The sequence below is a fragment of the Polyodon spathula genome, chromosome 3, assembly GCF_017654505.1.
Source record: "Polyodon spathula isolate WHYD16114869_AA chromosome 3, ASM1765450v1, whole genome shotgun sequence".
In the NCBI taxonomy this organism is placed as follows: domain Eukaryota; kingdom Metazoa; phylum Chordata; class Actinopteri; order Acipenseriformes; family Polyodontidae; genus Polyodon; species Polyodon spathula.
Genome location: NC_054536.1, coordinates 28882195 through 28895713, shown reverse-complemented (window position 1 = coordinate 28895713; position 13519 = coordinate 28882195).

Here is a 13519-nt window from a genome sequence, read left to right as displayed (position 1 = left end):
AAAATATCTATTTAGTCCAGCTTAGCTTTATAAAACTGGAAACTGAATACTGGTCACCAGTTGAACTTTTTGCACTGGCATAAAATTCCTTTATGTTGTTGAGATTTTTTAAACTTATTTCCTTAAAATGAATGTCCAGTGAGGGTGCTCCCTCACAGAAACAGAAACTAAAAACATAACAATTGCTACTCGTGATGTATTTGGACCAGCACGATACTTGTTTGTTCAGTGTTTGTTTGCTGTATTGTCTTATTGTTTTGGCCATCGTGCCTTTTTGTTTTGAAAAGTGTTTTGTTCAATTTTTTTTTATTTTACAATAAACCGGCGCATCAGTTATTTATTATATCCCAGCACTGTTGTCTGTGACAACTGTCTTCTGGGTCTGATGTCACCACCAGCCATCCTAGTCACAGGAAGATTAATTGACAGCTCATTGAAAAAAGTGTTAAGTGGGTCCTGGTTTGTATGCATGTGCACAGCAGCAATTAGGGCTCCCTCAATCACAATTTTGGGATTATGAAAACAAATGTGCTTTAAGTTTAGCCCAGAACAAAGCAAAATTTAGGGGGGTGTCTGGATTGAAGTCCTTAAAATATCTAAAAGAGTTGACAAAATTAACCACAGCCTTTAAGCACAGAAACCAGGCCCATAGGACACATTTGAAAATGAAGTGGAGACAGGTGGTGAGGGTATGGAATGTGTTACCTAGACATGTTATTCCTGCTGAATCATTGGGATCCTTTAAGATCCGACTTGACAACGTTTTGAGATTAACCAGCTACTAGGAACCAGACAAGTGTTGATGGGCCGAATGGCATCCTCACATTTGTAAAATGTTGTATTATTGATGTTCTGAGTTCTGTACTAAAAAAAAACCTTTAAAAAGCTAAAGGTTTATTTATGTACACTACTCCATAACTTTAAAAAATAAACCATAAATCTGATTAAAATAAAAATTAGATATTACCTGAAACAAATATTGCACCACTGTATGACCCATTTTATGGTACTATTCAATCATAGGAGGACACCCCATTGCTACATTTTTAGCAGCTGGAATGCTGGGAGCTTCATTGGTTTATAAGATTTCTGAGCAAAGCAAGCATATTGGTATAGATGTATCATTCATTCCCTAGGTTTTCAACGAAATGCGCTACAAAAACACAAAATGTTTTGTTTTATTTTGTTTTGTAAAAAAAAAAAAAAAAAAAAAGGGGGGGGGGGGGGGGGGGGGGGGTGGGGCTTTATAATTTGAGTCCCAGCTAGATGTGGTTGATGAAGCATGTCTTTGTGCTCAGCAGCCCCTCTCTTGATGGTCTCCTCAGGAGGTTTGAAGGAGCCCAGATAGCCTGCTACCCACAGGGATGAGGCAGGCTCTTGTACATGATGGGTAGATCTTCTACTACCTCACAGAACGAGCACAGTGCTTAATCGCCCTCTCATCCTTTCATGCTGTCCTTTAAAGCTGTGTGTTTCTATCTTCCATTTCTTATGGCACTGCATGTCTTCTCCTGCTTGTGGCCTCTGAAACAAGGGCTGGAAGTTTTTGGCCTGTCTCCACATCACAATAACCACAGTTCTTCTAATTGTAACTTTTGCAGGCAGAGGCTCAGGGGAAGATCAAACTTTCCACTAGAGTTGAGATGTTTGGCTATATTTACAAATCTTACTGACTTGAAGACAGCATGAGTGTTAACTTCAAGTCCTTGGTCAAAATCTACTCAGGACTTGGGGATGAGATATTCAGTTTTAAACAAATGATCCTGTTCGATTACTTTCACAATAACTTTCAATTTATTTTTTATTTATAGATCTATAATTACACTTTATAAAATTACGCTGGATCTGATTTTCAGAATGTGAAATTTAAACTCTAAGAAACAATAACTTGTCAAAAAAGCTATTATTTATAACACTGTGTAACACAATTTTTGTTCCTGGGTAGTAAGTGTTATTTCCTAATTACTTATGCCTAATTGCTTATGTTGTTTTTTTATGACTTTATGTGAACGAAAAGACACACATTTGCACATTTTCCCATTGGAAATAGTGATATTTTGAAATATCACTGTCCTGGTCACAAAAACAAAGTTTGTGGAGAATAATAGCCATGTTCTATACTTTTGAGGCATAAGCAATTAGGAAATAACACTTACTACCCAGGAACAAAAAAAATAAAAAATTTTGTTACACAGTGTAATCTTTTAACATTGTTATGTTAGTGTCCAGGAACTTTTCTGCACTGTGGTAACTTTTGACATCTACTTCAAATCGTTGTTGTTAATAATTAATATTTATCACAATATTGAAAGTAAAAGCTATCAACAAATTATCAAAATATATTATTTTCAAAGGGATATGCAACCACAGCAAGCACGAATAAAGTAAGGGTTTAGAGCCCACAACAAGATAGAAATAATGACTAAACTTGCAATCGATTGCAATCCATTTGTATGTGTTACAGAAAATGGTATACTTCAGAAATAGCTAGTATGTTGAACAATCTGTTTGAAATGTTTTGAAGATTACAGCACTAGTTATTGCAGCTGGGGCATAGGACATAGGGGGTGATGGAGATTCAGATGGAGCTATTGAAAGACCTTTCTATGAACTGATGAAGATTATCCTTCTGTTAATCACCAAGAAAAAAGGAACATTAGGCTGTCACAATAACTGCCATTAATTGTTACTCATTTGTATAAATGAGGGAAACGCAGCTGTCGTTATTGTGAAATGCATACTTTTTAAAATAAAGCCTCATTTGATACCTGCCGACAAAAAGAAACATGTGAAAAGGAATTAATCCGAAATTGTACAGTCCTACTAAATGTGATGGTCTAATTTTCTTACTCTTTAAGATATCTCTGGTACCTTACTTAGTTTGAATAGGACTTTTTTATTTAACATACAACACTGTGCTGTGCATAACTGAATGTAATAACTGCATTATATTTGAATAGTAATGTAATAACTGCATTATATTTGAATAGTAATGTAATAACTGCATTATATTTGAATAGTATTTAGAATCTAGAACAAATATAATTATATAATAAATATGTATAACTCTTTAATGTACCAAACTGATCCCACATGTGAAAGACAAAATCAGCCACACATATGTAAGATTCATAACACCTTCATAAAGGCCACATAACACTATATTACCATGTCTACTTTGATAACCAACATAACATGTATAGAAATATGCATAACATATGGTTATTGGGCATTTTAGCTCCACTTCTTTGACAACTTTGCTGTAATTGTGGAACCCTATTAACTATCATTTTTGTAGTATTTAGTAACATGTTATAACACATTTTACAAGAATACATATATGCTGTTTTGCGTTTCAAAGTGATTTATAAAGACTATGCATGTTGCTATAATATGCAGTGTATTATAGTCTTAATGAAGGTGTTATGAATGTTGCATTGCATCCAACTAAAATAAAGTGTTACTGTAATTACAAGCAATGCTAAGACATATCATCTCCACAACAAGGTTTTATGTCCTTTTACTACAAATGAATAATCTAATTCAAAGTTCGTTATGCTACCCTAATGAACACATGTGTAACAATCTACATTCTCACTTCATTAAACTTTTTCTCATCAAAGAAAATCATTACTTCCCATATCCAATGGGCATGCTCACAGCACTGTGCTACAGCTGAAAGGCCACACATCCCTAAGTAAATTATTAGAGGAAAGCATATTGGCTCCAATTTAATCCAAGCACCAGCTCACCTAATTTCCAACTGTGTCTTCTGGTGCTGGTTTCCGTACTGCTCTTTAAGTGTTGGATTGGGTTGACTCCTTGTTAACTCAAAGATTTTAAAGCCAAGTCACTTTTAATTATTCATTGTTCAATCAATCAATCAGTCTTTATTTTATATAGTGTCTTTCATAGTGGACCACCATCACAAAGCGCTTTACAAGACAGTGAGGAACTATGCAGAATACATTAAATAGAGTGAAATACAGGGCATAGTACATTAAATACAAACTGTAAAAAACAATGAAAATATATTAAATACAGGCATAATACATAATACATGTGAATTCTAAACATTGTGGATGCGTGTGTCACACAGCATCATACGAATAAGATGAAATAGCAATTTAGACAACACCTAATAACAGATATCAGTCTTAAAGAACATTGAAAGCAAAAGAGAACAAGTGGGTCTTGAGAGATGATTTGAAGTGAGCGACTGTGGGAGCTACATGCACTAAACTTGGGAGAGAGTTTCAGACAGTCAGGGCCATGAAGCTAAAAGAGCGTTCTCCAAGCGTGGTGCACTTTTGCTTGGGTATAACAAGCAAGCCAGAGTCAGAGGACCTCAACTTATGTGCAGGGACATAGCAGGTCAGCAGGTTGGAGAGATGCTCTGGACCTGTTTGATGAAGGGCCTTGTAGGCAAGCAGGAGAATTTCAAAAGTAATCCTGAACTTTACAGGTAGCCAGTGCAGCTGTGCAAGAGAGAGGGTAATGTGATCATGCTTTTTACATCTGGTAATGATCCTAGCTGCAACATTTTGAACCAGCTGCAATCAGTTTATGGCACTTGACAGAAAACCACCATAGAGAGAGTTGCAGAAGTAGAGTAGAGAGTAGTGCATGACAGAGTATCTCTGCATCCAGGAGGAAAAGGTAGGGATGGACCTTTGAGATGTTTAGGAAGTGGTAGAAGGAGGATTTGGCTACAGAGGAGATTTGGGAATCAAATTAGAGGTTACTATCCAGAAGTACACCAAGGCTTCATACAGTGGGAAGGCAGTAGCAGACAGTTTCCAAGGTTCAAGGAAGCAATATTGAGATTCTTGAGTTGAGTTTTTGATCCTACTAGAAGAAGTTCAGATTTGTTAGTGTTGAGCTGAAGGAAATTGTTGGACATCCAGACCTCGATGTCTTGGATGCAAGCTGAGAGCCAGGCCATGGCAGAGAGACATTCAGAATCTAGTTTTTTAGGTAGAGCTGGGTGTCATCTGCATAGGAGTGAAACACGAGGCTATGTTGGTAGATGAGGTGACCCAAGGGAAGCATATAGATGTTGAAGAGAAGAGGCCCAAGAACAGACCCTTGAGGGACACCGCAAGTGACCGGGTTTGCGTCAGCACTGCTTCCATCATAGAAAACAGACTGCATGTGTCCAGATAGGTAAGAGGACAGCCAGGAGAGACAGGTTCCAGAGATCCCAGCATACTTCTGAAGCGGTCAAGAAGAATGCTATGATCTATGGTATCAAAATCAGCATTTAGATAAAGGAGGACAAGGACAGAGGGAGCAGCAGCATCAGCATTAAGCAGAAGATAATTTACAATCCAGAGCAGAACAGTTTTGGTATTGTGATGTGGCCGGAAGCCAGACTGCAGAGATTAAAGCAGATTGTTATTTGTAAGATATTTCATCAGCTGGCTGGCTACAACCATTTCAAGAGTTTTGGATAGAAAAGGAAGATTGGATATGGCATGGAAGTTAGATAAGACAGCCGGGTCAAGGAAAGGTTTTTTGAGCACTGGTGTTACTCGGGCAATCTTGAAGGAAGCAGGAAAGGCCTGAAACCAGGGACAGGTTGAGAGTGTGCACAATGGAAGGAGCAAGGTTAGAAGCACAGAGACGGATTATATTTGTTGGCCAGGCGTCCAAGGGGCACGTGGCAGCAGTTGATTTCAACAGTAGGCTGGAGACATCAATAACGGAAAGAGGAGAGAAGGAAGGGAGAGCAGGAGAGGCAATCGGAGGAGAGTTAAGGTGGTCAAGTACTATACTGGGTTTGTGGCAGGAGAGCGTACAACAAATGGTGTTGATTTTGTTCCCAAAGAAAGAGGAGAAATCATGGCAGGAAAGAGAGGAGGATGAATGGGGTAAGAGAGGAAGATGAATTGTTCTAGGATAAATGTATCACTTAGATTATTCTTATTTGCTGTGAGTGTTGGTTTTGTTTATTCACTGTTGAATTATTGTTTGACCACGGCATAAAGTGTGTGTGACTATTTCATTTGTTTTGTGTTCTTATCCCTGCACGTGCCTTGATCCTGCTGAATTTCAGAGCGTGGAGTCGATTTTTTAAATGATTGAAAACTGTCCTCCTAACAGGAGTATGATGGCATCAGAAGCATTGATTGAATCAATTTCCACTTGCAGCTTACTTAAAACCAAAAAAACAAAAACGGAAAGAGAGGCACTCCTGTGCTTTGTGTTCGCTGGTGTTTGTCTGTTGTGTGAGAAATGAGCTACCTTCGGTCTTTTTGTCTTTTTAATTCTCGCTTTGTTTTTGTAAAACTAACAGGTTGCAGACCATGTGTCACAGATGGCGAGAAAGGACATTCAGTATTATTGGGTGTTGTTACGTGAGCAATGAGATATTGTATGTAACCTTTAGAATATTCATTGAGCTGTAAAGGTCTTGTGTTAAAGAAAATGGGTTGAAATTGTAATGATGTTTTAAAGTGAGGATACTTCTGTTTGTACGAGGAAACTGAGGTTTGCATTTAATCTAATGAATAATATACAGGAATTTACAGTGTGTTAAAAACGAAATTGGAGGTATTTAAATTAATTATACAATCGACCTGAAAACTATATAATAAGAATGAAACAGAACTAAACATACTAGGTTTGAGAGTGCAATCTATTTTATGGGTAGTCCTTTTTTTGTATTTTAGGATACCAGTCTTAGGATTGTGATTTTGAGATGACTGTTGTATGTAAATTGGCAAGATCGTGCCTGTTTGTGCAGTGTTTAATTGATTTAGAAGGGAGGTTATTTGGGCTGAATTGTATTCCTGGTCTCCTGAGGTGTGTACTGAGTGCTGCTCCCTGTAGGGGAGCAGGAGCTTTTTAATGTACCATCCACTGTGCAATGGAGGGTTTGGTGGTGATTGGCTGGTCATGTAGACAAAAAGCTTAGCCAATGAAATGGTGCCGTTCAGGCAAGGGGGGGACTGGTGGTGCTGTGCCACTGGGGTGGGTAGTAATTGGTGCTTTTTCTTCAGTGTACTAATTTATAAGAGACTGCTACTATGTATTGCTAGTGACTGTTGCTACCTATTTTTAATACTATGTGGTGTTAGTGATTATTGATATCTATTAAAATGCTATTTGTTAATTGCTGATACCTGTGGAAGTATTATTTAAGGCTGCTAATCATGACCTGTTCATATATTCCCCTTTCTGTGAATAATTGCTGAGAAACATTCGCCATTAGAACTGGCTTCCTTTTTTAAATATGTTGGTACTGTGACAACAATAAATTGTTTAATTTTAAACAAACCTTTTGGTGTGGTAAACTCCTTTTTGCGTGTGTGGTGAACGTCCATCTGCTCTTCCAAATAAAATAACCTTTGTGCGTGGAACTACTTTATTCTGGTTTGCCTTTATAAATAGTTGGGGGGAGGGGATAATTCAAACATTCTAGGGGATCTCTCACCTCTATATAAAAACTAAAGAGAGTGGCATAGTTGTGATTGCTGATTATGAACAGGTGTAGAGGTGATGCAGTGCAGGAACAATCAGAGACAACAATTTGTAATCCGATTTGGAAAAGGACTTTTATTTGTAAATCCTGGTCTGGCAACCAAACAATAAGCTCCAGCTATACACATCAATGCGTATAGCAAGGAGATAGAAAAGACAGTGATTGCAGCCCAAATAAATAGTAATAAATAAATACAGTAATAAATACCAGTTATCCGCCCCACAATAATACCAGCCACGTTCACCAGTCTGGGTGCTTGTAATAGTGTTCGTGGTGGACGATAACAATTTATTTATAACTGGAGTGAAGTGCTGTTCCGGCTTTGTGCTGGCCCAAGGCGACAGCTCCAGATACGTCTTAGTCATCTGGTGGTTTACAAACAAAGGCAATTGCTAACAAGTACAAAACAAGCAAAATATTATTTTTATAACAGTTGTTACTGCATCTCTCACTGTCCTTCTAGTTTAAAAGCAAAACCAAGCAAAGGAGTAGATTGCGATTCTCCGGCCCCTTTTATGCTGTCACGCATGACCCCTTGGTAAACGAGTGCAGGTGTCTACAATCTGCAGCTGCTATGTTGTTTCCCTTCCGGGTCAATACGTTCTTGCAACAGTGTCGCGCTTCCAACCAGATTGACCAACTTCCCAACCCTGGAAAGAACTGTGAGGCCAGCCTGTCCAAAGGACCCTACTTTCGCTGCTTAGCGCCCTCACAGGTCAGGAGGGAGGTTTACAACCAAGATTCATTATATTTGTCACACCTTCTGTAAAAGCAGTGATGAAATAAGTAAATCAATACAATAGGTAGTATGTGTGTCATCTTTTGGTAGCAGGATGGGCTCCGCTTCGCACCAGACCCCTTGCTACACTGTGCCTATAATCACTAAAAGAGAGAGAGAAAAAACTAACTTTGAGCAGAGTGTATGTGAGGTTATCAAGATCGAATTTTCATTTTTGAATCTCGGCAGGGCTACATTTTTACTGGATAATAAAGAATTTATAGTTCTAGTATTTAATAAATAAATGCCTGTGTAACAGGGAGAGGAGCCCTGTACAGTTAAATTATTTATGTTTTGAACAGGGTTTCCTCCTCTGCCCATGCAGTTTATTTTGTGTTTGTTTATTATGATTTATTTATTGTAATTATGACATTGAAAGCCGTATTATTGTGTATTTGCATTTATTTAAAAAATGTATTGACGGCGTAGCCGCATTGTTTTTGTTATTGTTTTGTTTGGGTGTGTTCTGGCAGAGGCAAGGTTGGCAACTTGTCCTCTGACAGGAATAATTAAAAATCTCTTGCAGAAGGTGGCCATCTCCCGATTTAATTAAGTGATTCATTTGTTGCTAATCAGGAGTCACCTGCATAAAAGCCTTCAGCTCTCTGCCCTCAGGGTGGGTGTACGGAGGAGAGTACGAGAGCGAGGATCGAGAGAGAGAAATTTAGATAAGAAAATAAAAGGTTCCGTGAAGGCTACTGCCCAGCCAGGACCGTAAGGGTTATTTTGTGTTTGAAATTTGTTTTTGTTTGCCTTTTTATTTTTGTGCTCTGTGAGCATTTATTTTTGTTAAAACATTTTATTTATTTTTGTTCTTTAATAAACAGTCCCGCAAGCATCTTTTGAACTGCAGTACTGCGTCTGTGTGTTTGGTTCCTGCATCTGGCCTGACGTCAACACTCGTCAGCCTGTCACAGCCTGTAAACATCGATTCTGCCCAGCATTATGTTCAATATAGAGTGTTTGTTTCATGCAGTGTTTTTAAACTTTTTTTTTCATCTAATTAGTGCCTGGTCAGTAAAGACATTAATTTCACAGCACACCATTATACCTACCAGCATGGGTCAGAGAGCTATAAAAGGATCCATCCCTTTAAACTGTAACCTCTTGCATGAAGCATTTTATTGCAGCACCCTGGAGGTAAAATACTTTTGTATGGAACAAACATTATTCTGTTTGAGTTTGTGTTGGGTAGAAATAATTTTAGATAACCATTTCTTAATAATTTATATGAAGACTATGCTCTTTAACACTATAAAACTTAAGTAGATTTGAAGTTACTATAGCACATATTAGGCATCACTAAAGTTTTTGTATTGGAAGATACCAATAACACAGCATATAAAGATTCTTCTTTTCATTTTAAGGTGTGTTGAAAATGCCTCTTAATTTACAATAAATATCCTAGTTTAAGAGACATGCAATATGAAAATAAATAAGGATAATGAAGTAGGTGTAATTTCATGACGTGTGACTATCGTTTGATGTCCTTACTAAGTAAAATCAGTTAAGCATTATCATTGCAGCATGGTGTAAATTAGGGTCATAAATGTATTACTTTAAATATTAACAATATGCAATAATTATATTGCTAAAGTACAGAATCCAATGCAGTGGAACACATTCTGTACAACCTGACTGGTTACTGTGTGGAGCAATATTTAGAGGACATCAAGCAGATGTTTTAACACGAGGGAAGTACAGTACCTACAGTGCAAAGGATAATCTTGTGACACACCAGAGAAACTACCTCAATCTTCTCATTTCTTAGAAAATTACTTTTTAAGGGTTCAGCTCTCTAACTCCAAATGTAACAATAATGAACTCCTTGTTCATTGTTGTTTCCACATTTGCTCCCTTGCTCGCCTGAGTCACTTTGTGCCATAGCCAGTGTGACTGCTCCCATTGATATAATTACATTCTACAATTTTTCACTTGCCATGGTTTTGGTGTGAGGAGGGCTGTAACGCAAAATCTATGACCTACAGCTTTGAGATATTAATTGTGATATTCGATACAAACCTGTTATATGATTCTCTACATCAAGTTTAATCATAGGTATCAAACAAGAAAAACTGACCCTTTTGTAGTATTCATTTTACAATGCTGCTGCTGCTGAACCTCATAAACCAGAGAATAGTTGATAGTTATACTTCATAGTTACAGGTTGCATGATTTGTTGTCCAATAAAAATGTAATGTTTCACTTGGATTTTGTTTTAACCTTGGGAATATTAATGATACAAATATCTGTCACTTTTTTACATATCCATTTTGCTTCATGTTTATAAACTATTTCATTCACCTGGCACTATGCCTTGGGGGGGTGGTGCATAGTTTTTATTTGTTTTGAATACATTTTTCCAGATATGGTGGTTGGTCTTTTGGACTGTGTGACTGGGTACACCCTGCCCCTGTGTGTATTATATTATTTGTTTAATTATTATTTAAAATGTATTGTTTGTATGTAAAAACACACAGTTTTATTGTTATTGTTTGACAGCCTGGATGGAGTTAGAATGCCCCATCCAGATAAAATCTTGAGAATGCATTGTCAACAGCGAGTGCTTTGATAAACTGGCTTTTGACCACGCATATGATAAAACCTGTGTCAAATGTGGTTGAGGGATAAACTAGGTAATTGATAGCCAGTTAATCCCTCGGCCACAATATAAAAAACCTGCAGTTTTGGCTGAACAGGGTTAATGTGTTCAGAGGCGGAACGAAAGTCAGGCGGTGAAGTAAAAGAAATACAGTAAATCACAACAATTGCTACATGTGCTGGCAATGCACCAGCACGATAGTTGTTTGTTCCATGTCTGTTTGTTAGTCTGTGTTTTGGCGGTTTTGGCCACTGTGCCGTTTTGTTTTGTATTAGTATTCTGTTTTGTTCAAACCTTTTATTTTATTATATATATATATATATATATATATATATATATATATATATATATATATATATATATATATAGCAGCGTGGGTACATCTAATGTAGGATGCATTTTTGTTATTCCACTTAAGCCAATATTGTAAATTAATTGTATAGAACATACTATACATCTTTATGTACTACCTTCCATGTTGTTTTGTGTAGATCTGCTACAGGGTTACCATGCAGAATCTTAATATTTAAATGAACTGAATAACTTCATTGTTTGGGCTAACCTGCCCCCTGGCACAGTCTGAACTCATTATGGTAATGCATATTTATTGTTTTTTATTCAGGCCAAGAAGAAAAAAATATATATTAAACTAGCATTACTGGTGTAAGCAATGCAACCCATGATAGACAATACATTGTACTATTTATTATACAGTTGTGAGATCATGGTTTATTCTTGTAATTTCATATTTTTCTGTCTATCGTTTAAATGTTGTCGTTCAGTTACTGCAGGTTGTTTACAGTTTTAGTTAACATTGTGTTTTTTAAAACAAATTAAAATCCTTGTTCTTAAAGCAAATGCATGCAAGCATATTTGTTTTATTATTATGACCTTTAAAGTTGATTTCAGTGCAAAATAAATGTGGTGCTTTAAAGAGTGAATTGTTATTCACTGAATCCATGAATATTGTATTTGTGTTCTTGCTGCTGGCAAGTGGTTTTCAAATGAGGTAGTTAGCATGTTGTTTCCTGATAATAGACAAATCCCCTGGAGTTATCATGTAAGGAAGTAAGACCGAACTCTCCAAACAGCAGGTCTGCCTTAACTAGTTTATTTATCATATCCAATTGTAAACCTGGTTATTTTTGTGGTTGCTCTTTTAGGACTTGCTCTAAACAGTCACCCATATGGAGGAGCCTTGTTAGATGAAGACAAAATGTAAGTAAATACAATAGAAACAAGCACTGTAATTGCAGTCGTGATAACACAAAAAAAAACACCAAACATTACCAGGAAACATTAGCACTAATCTTTAACTACCTATTGCTACCTTAGGGAAAGTACAAGTTAAATATAATAGAAAGGTATCAAGTCTCTTTCACAAAGTGTAATATGCTTGAAAATGCACTACACTGACCCTGTTCATACTTGCGGTTTAGGCCAGCCCAGGGCCGTCTTATCTCATGCTTGAACACTTGAAAAATGAAAAGGTGACCCTGGGCTGGGTGAAATTTAGACCAGCTTTTTGATGCTGCCTAAAGTAGGCAATGCCGCCTCAGGGCCAGCCTATCTGTGTATGTGAACCCAACGCAGGCCCTAGGCCGGCCTTAGCGCGTCAATGCGGTGACGTAGCTCAAACCACTCCCCTACTAGGTCGAGCATAGTAGATCAAACAATGTCGGCTTTAAGAGGTAGCAACTGTAACAGCACCAATCTTGGTGCTTGATACACCCGGTGCACATGGTACTCGGTGCACGTGATGCGCATGGTGCCTGGTGCACACAATGCTTGGTGCATGCAGTGCTTAAGCGCTCCTGTGCCTTGCACTCTGTGCACGTGCATTGTGCAACGCCAGTGGTCACATACCAGGCGCCATTATCACAGTGATGGCCGGCATGTCCTGGTTCCATGCTTGCATGACCTGTAGTGCAAACATACCCCATGAGGATGGGCATACTTTGTGTGCGCGGTACTTGGGCGTCACTCTTGCCTTAGGGGATGAGACCTGCGCAGCTTTTCAGCCCTGTGTGCTTTGCAGTAGACTGGCTAGGACAACGGGTATGGAGGCCCTGTCTCCTGTGGCCGAGCCGTCAGCAGTCCTTGGGGCCCCAGGTCCCCTGCTCCTCTGGTTATCCCAGAGCCCCTCGCAGGTCATCCCCTGTACTCCCCTGTATCTGCTCCCCATCTCCACAAGGGAGACGGGTTAAGCGATCGAAGCAGACGAGGGACATAATGGGCCTCAAGGCTTAGATGGCCCAGGTACTGGAGATCCTGACAAGGCAGCAGACACCTACGACTCCAGTCGCAGCCCTGGCTCCGCTATCGCTCGCCCGAGTACCAGTTCCTGTCTCCCCCAGGGGGGGTCAGGGTGAATGGGAAGCATCATCACAGATGACAGAGGAGGATGCACTATTAATAGTGGGATCCTGAGGTGATAACTCCTTCCCCACCGAGATTGAGGACGGAGAGGAGCCTGCATTCTCTGCCGAGATGGAGCCTAGCTCCGAGGTTGCCTCAGAAGCTAGTCTGCCCCTGCTTTTGAGCTCTACGTCGGCACTGATGGGATGTGCTGCAAACCTTCTTGCAGGTCCCCTGGACAGCAGCGGTCGAGCCACGTCAGTCTGTGTTCCAGACGCAGGCTGTAGCTCCCTGC